A 7045-nucleotide genomic window follows, 5' to 3' on the forward strand; every position below is an offset into this window, starting at 1 on the left:
CACGAGCTGCGGGCCACACATGGTTGGTGAGTAGATTTATGTCAGCCAACTGGGGCCGTCTTGAAACTTGCATGGTGTGCTGCTGCTGCAATTAGATCACAGCCTCATGATGAAGAAAAATAATCTTTTGTCGCGATACACAGCACAGAACATTGTGCAATGCACATCTTCGTGGAGTCCGGCGTGTAAACACTTAAAGTGTGTGGAAGCATTGGATTTCTTGCTCGGAGCCGATATGAAAGGCGCAAGGACACCGAAGAAGCTCGTCAGATACTTTTCGTGCAGCGCCCATAACTGCGCTAAACATGTGCCTTTTCAATATGTTTTGTTTGTGCTATCACGGATGGTAACGCCTTCGAACGAGCGATGATTTGTTTTGGCATGTTCGCCTTACCGTTCAATCTTCGAAAACATTTGTTCACATTGCGGCATGACATGGTTAAACGTTTGTGGAGGTTATTTGAATCCAATAACATCGGTGGCGTTGACGTCATTCGAGGCTTTCTAGACTACGCCTACACACCTAACGCCCTGCTCTTCGTCGTCGCGTTTTAAGGTGCTCATAGTACCATAACTAAGGCTTGGTGGGTCGATTTCATGTCTTGATACGAGCCCTAATAATATCGCTGTGACATTGCAAACACAGCCATTTTTCGTCCTAGGGAATTGCGAACCACACAGCTTTACTTTTCCCATATGTATCATACTTAAAACGTGAAATAAATTGGACTCGCGCCTTTTTAAGAATTTCGAGTATCACATGTTTTTAATTCCAAAGATTAGCATGCATGTTTACTAAAACTTCTTGACGGGCTAGTGAGGGCGTATTGGATAGCTATAAAAATTGATTAAATTGTGAGTTCTATAAGGCATAACCACCACATGATTATCAGGCACGCCATAGTACGGGAGTCCGGATTGAACCTGGAGTTCTTAAAGGAAAACTAAAGGCAAATACTAAGTGGACGTGTACTGTTGAAATACAATTATAGAAACTTCACAACGCTTGTTTCGATCCAAGGCTTAGTTTACGAGAAAATTGCATCTGAAGGGCCCGAATACCTTTATCGAAATTCAAATCTCCCGCCACATAAATCGGGGAGTGGTGACGTTGCATACGCTATCATCGCCCTTTGTTGCCGTTGGCGATCAAAACGACGCCCGACAGATGGCGGTACGGTTTTTTGCATAAAACGCAAACGCGCCGCCATGGAGAAACCGAGCCAAGAGCGGTGGATTCCCCGCTGCAGCTGCTTTTGGTCAAGTGGCGTGGGCCCGTCGGGCATCCCGCGACATCACATGGAAGTGGAATTCTCTGCTACTTGCAGTTTTCACGTGTTTCGTGAGCCAGCAAAACAAGCGCAGAGCTACGCGATAACGAAACCACTGAAACGCGAAAGTGCGGGTGGCGCAGAGTTGAGCGTAAACAAAACCTTTCGACCGCCCGCGTCATTGTCAAGTGTAATATCAATCAGTTCGTTTTTAGCAGCGGAGCTGTTTAAGCCGGCCGTAAGTCCGTAACGCGTCGGAAAAAATGCGCGCCGGTCCTGGCGGTAGTGCAGAAAGGGTCCAAGCGCAAGGGCACACACCCCTGTGAACTAGCGAAGCTGGGCCTGGATAAGCCTAGCTAAGCATCTTTGGGACTACTTCAGCTTAGTCAGTCTTTAAAGCCAACCAATAGTCAATCAATAGCTAATCAATATACGATCAATAATCAATAAATTCGGGAAAATGGTGGGGATTACTTGCTAGGGCTTACCTAGCCCAAAAGCCAGGACTAGCTAGATGCCCATCAGCTCCGCTGTCTCTTTAGCATTGCGCCTCCAGTGCAAGCTACGCTAATCTTTTTCTAAAAATGAAATAGATCTGGACAAGTTGCATTTTCTTTCGTCCTATAATGCAATACAATCATGTTTTCATAATGAGTGGTTGAGTACTAATGGAATAATTTAAACGAAGAGTGCCTTCGTCATCGGGCAAGTACTTGAATGTCCCGGGGAAGTCGGTAATCGTGTCCTGCATTTGCCTCATTTTCTCGATTACTAAGGCTCTCATAGCGATAATGTTGACTCCTTAGAGATTCTCGAGCTCTAATCTATGCCTTTAGCTTGCCTTAATATTTGTCTTTAGTGCGCCTTTAACGTGCACAGAATGAGCGGTACATGAGCGTTCTTGCATGTCATCTCCACCTAAATGCGGCCGCAGCGGCTGGGAACCAAACCCGTGACCCTGTGTTTAGCGGCGCATTGTCATAGCCGCTAAGCTACCGTGGCGGGTGGTTCGATTCAATGTTTGTCTACGAGCAAATAAAAGAAAAAAAACATACAATCTCTTCTTGCGTAGTTGTGTTTTCATGCGGAATCAATTATCCAAACGAAGCGTGTCATGCACTGAAGAAATATTCAGAACATATCGAGCACCTAATACTAGTATTAGAGCAGCTTGTCATCTCATTCGAATATAAATACCGGAGCGACCACCTGTTCCATGGCGTCTTCTCGGCGCCGACAGAAAACTGCGACTGTACAGTGCAGCTAGTGCTACGTCTACCGGCAGTGTTCGCGGCAGCGAATAACTGCGAAGAGGAAAGATCTTCTCATTCGGTTTTATAAAATGTTTGATAAAAACGGAGGCGCCTACGTCTGCGCGCAGACTTTTTTTTTTTGATCAGCTTGAAATAAATACCCCATCAGTATGTAAGGACCGACGTGACGTTATATGACGTGTTGAGGAATATAACGATTGGCACCAAAAGGCCGTCTTTCCGCAGGTAGAAGGTGCAACGTTCCTATAAAATGCGGCCCCGATGTCTTACAGAGAAGTTACATCTGATACTTACTGGTTTTGAAATGTGCAGGGTGGCCTTAGATCATTGCTTGAATATGCGAGAGATGTCGCTGCTATCATCTGAACTTGTCTCAAATACTCACGCTCTTAGAGCACTACAAGCTGTAATTCATCAATCAGGCAAACAATTAATGACTACATAAACCAGGTGACTTATTATATAGCGTTTCCCAGCTAGCGTTAGCCAAGGTGTTCACTAAAAAATGATTAAAACAACACCGTACAAGATTCGATTTTAAGACCTACTGTGTTGGACTGCCAGACCACCGACGGCCGAACACCGTATGCCGTATAAGTGTATCTTGCACTGGCTTTTTTTTTTTGTTGAACCTCTCGGCTAAAGTAAGCTAGGACCCATGGTGTAGGAGCTTTAATCGAGTTTTGAATATGCAGTCGATGGTCCATAAGTAGATTTCTAGGGCATGCACTGTGTTTATTTCAATCGGGATTAGAGGGACGGCTTTGTCATGCCCCAAACATAAGAAACTGCAGCGTTACCTTCGTCGACGTAGCTGTGCCTGAGGATGTGGCAGTTCTCGCAGTCGATGTAGACACTGGTCAAGTTAAAACTGGCGCCCGATCCTGAGGAGAAAATTTTGCGCCATTGTTTACTACAGAAGGGAAACGAAACAAACAATGACGGAGTGAACTTAAAGATGAACTTGACTGTTTATTGAAGTCATTTTATTCATCCGCACAGATTTACCGGTATTTACTGCATCTATATTTATATGTACAAAAAAAAAGCATATACTTTTTGTAATATTTAGGGTGTCCCAGCAAATGTTAGCCAAGGTGTTAAAACCATTTAGAAGACACGGTGCGAGATACGAAATTTAGACCTATGGTTTTGGGTCGTCTGACTTCAGGCGTAAGTACACTGTAGATTTTATAATTGCCTCTCCCGCCATGTATTTGCGATCTTTCTTTTAGTTGAAACGCTGGGCTAACGTTAGCTGGGCACACAGTATATATAAATGACATTAAGTTCATCGGCTATCTGGTAAAATGATATGCCAATGATACCAGGTAATTCCGAACCTCCTCCACTTAGATTTAATGAGGAGGTCCAATGAAACTCTAGAAAAGCTGGCTGCCTCGTTGAAGGAAAATATTAACACTGTAAATTATAGCAAAACAATAGCAATTCTGTTTCGCACAAGAGGCACGCAATTTCCATCAGTTTACACATTAACTTTCGCCTCTTCACGTATTCATGTAGGGGACACTATAAATGTATTAGACCAGAATTATCATGTAAGATGCAGTGTGATGAACACAACTGTTCTCTTCTGCAAAAGCTGAGCAAAGTAGCTGGTGCGTTATGTCGCATTGGATATGCTCTAACCACATCAGTGAAGTTGATTATTTAGAATGATCCTACTTGCATTACAGCTTAATTATCTTCTTTGGAATACCGTAAGCCAGTTCAATCTTTGTGAATTACGAAATAGTCCATATGATAGAAAAGATTCCTTACAGTGGACATACTGCGGCATTTTTTGTAAATATAATATTCACAAAATTAATGTATTATCCATTTGGGAGATTACCACTGTCATTGAAAAAGAAAGTGCACAATCATTGCATTCTACCGCTGGTAACATATGGGGCAGAAACTTGTAGGTTAACAAAAAGCTCGAGAATAAGTTGAAGACCGTACAAAGAGCGATGCAACGAAAAATCTTAGGCTTAACGTTAAGAGAGACAGGAAGAGTGCGATGTGGATCAGAGAACAAATGGAGACAGCCGATATTCTAGTTCACATTAAGCGGAAAAAGTGGAGCTGGCCATGCCATGTAATGCGTAGGATGGATAACCGATGGACCATTAGGGTTGCAGAATGGATACCAAGAGAAGGGAAGCGCAATCGAGGACGGCAGAAAACTAGGTGGAGTGATGAAGTTAGGAAATTCGCAGGCGCAAGTTGGAATCAGCTAGCGCAAGACAGGGGCAGTTGGAGATTCATTTATTCACATACGTTCGTTCACTATAATATGAGTAAGCTGTAGTCATGAAAAATGAATGTGGAAATAATTTCTTCGTCTTGCAGTGGACATAAATATAGGCTGATGATGATGATGAACACACTGTTGTGTAAGCTTTATACTGACTATAAACGCAGTAGCACGGACCTCGAAGACTTATCACACCTACAAGTACCTACAGTAGAGATGGGCAAAACGGCTCACTTCAGTGAGCGGCTCGGAACGGCTCAGCTCACTCAAATGAACCGGTTCATTTGAACGGCTCACCGGTTCACTTAAACGTGTAACCTGCGTTATGCATATTCTATAGTTATCTGGCTTTGAAAAAAAACTATATATGCACAATTTAATAACCGTGTTAGTGGTATTTTCGCTTTGTTTAGAGAATATTTTTACATACTTTAAAAGCGTGAATTTTTAGTTGTAATGAAACTTTCATTTCTGATATTGGGGATAAAATGCTTATGATACTGTGACAGGCAGAATGCGACGTATTTTTTTCCAAAAAAAATTATGTAACTTCATCGTCATTACAGAAACTTGTCTGTTTTTGTGGTACTTTAAAATCAACTTTTGTCCAAATAAGAACACAAAATGATTGTATATTATGTTTCAACTTTATTCATTTATTCACATACGTACGTTCGCTGTAATATGAGTAAGCTGTAACGCCATGCGAAATGAATGTAGAAATCATTTCTTGAAGTACAATACAAAAATCATGCGTAAGATCCACAGAACTACCGCGCGCACCTTTCGTTTTTTCCTCTTGAGTGCACGCGCGATACTGGCGATCATGCCATCACACGCCAGGACAAAAAAAAGAAACAAAAAAGAAATGAAGTTGTATTGCAACACAACAGATCATTGGCCTCGTTTTAATGACATGCTAATGATACACGCTCAGAAAATGCACTGATGTGGATGTCACGGGCGACATTTTCATGACTACAGTAATCAGCACAAATGAAGACCAAGAGGTAAACTGTACGTTCACCTGTTGTCCTTTAAAGACACGGAAGACCATCTTCGAAGTGTTATTGGACCAGCGCATGATGTGCGTTCGGTGAGAGTCGTGAGACATCGTTCGAACAGCAGCAGGCAACGAACCGTACCATCCTTTGCCAATTAAGATTTCTTTACTTCTCCCCTCGGTAGCATCTGGGGCCACACCATAGGACGCACAAAAAACCAAAGGGACTGCTGCGCACACCACACACTGTGAGCGAGTACCAGTAGCGTGAGTCTGCCCACACCGGCCACCATTCGTTGGTCAGAAATCGAAACCTCGAAACCCAGCAGAAGACCCAGCTCTGACGGAACGGTTTGGCACGGCTCATTCAAGCAGAGAGAACTGGCTTGCTCACTCCGAAAGAACCGCCGCTCACTTACTGAACAACGGCTTAATCGCTCTTCAAAAGAGCGGCTGAAAAGATGTGGTTTGTTCCTGAGCGCTCTCTAGTAACGGTTCCTCACGCTCAGTGAACGAGAGAGAGCCGGCTTCCTCTCTCCGAAGGAGCCGCCGCTCACTTACTGAAGCACGGCTCCCTCGCTCTTCAAAAGAGCGGCTCGCTCCGGAGCGAGCCGGATCTTTTGAAGAGCGAGGGAGCAGTGGCGAAAACAGCGGCTCGCTCCTGAGCGCTCAGGAGCGAGCCGGATCTTTTGAGCCGCTCTTTTGAAGAGCGAGGGAGCCATGGTTCATTAAGTGAGCGGCGGTTCTTTCGTTCTTCAGCCGAAGGCGAGGGGGTGAAGGCGACTCTTGCGAGGAAGGGCGGGAGGGCAGTTGCTTTCTTGTACCGCTAATAGATGGCGCGAAAGTCGCACCCAGCAGAAGATCCGGCTCTGACGGAACGCATCGGCACGGCTCTCTGAACGCGAGAGAACCGGCTCCCTTTCTCCAAAAGAACCCCCGCTCATTTTTACGGAACCACGGCTCACTCGCTCTTTAAAAAGAGCCGCTCACAAGATCCGGCTCGCTCCTGAGCGACCCATCTCTAACCTACAGGCATCACAAGACAACGAGAGCGTTAGAATACTCGGCACTTTAAGATTTAAGTGCGGTCTTCAAATGTTCAACTACATTTTACCAACCATCCTCAACTTGTGAAGTGTATCGGGTATTGACTTATGTAGCCTATCCTTTAGAGGTTGTTTGTTTAATAATTTACGCTTTGTTTGACTTTTTCTTTTTTTTTGCTTCTTCCCCCCCC

Source organism: Dermacentor silvarum, chromosome 5 (genome assembly GCF_013339745.2).
Source record: "Dermacentor silvarum isolate Dsil-2018 chromosome 5, BIME_Dsil_1.4, whole genome shotgun sequence".
NCBI classification, from domain to species: Eukaryota; Metazoa; Arthropoda; class Arachnida; order Ixodida; family Ixodidae; genus Dermacentor; species Dermacentor silvarum.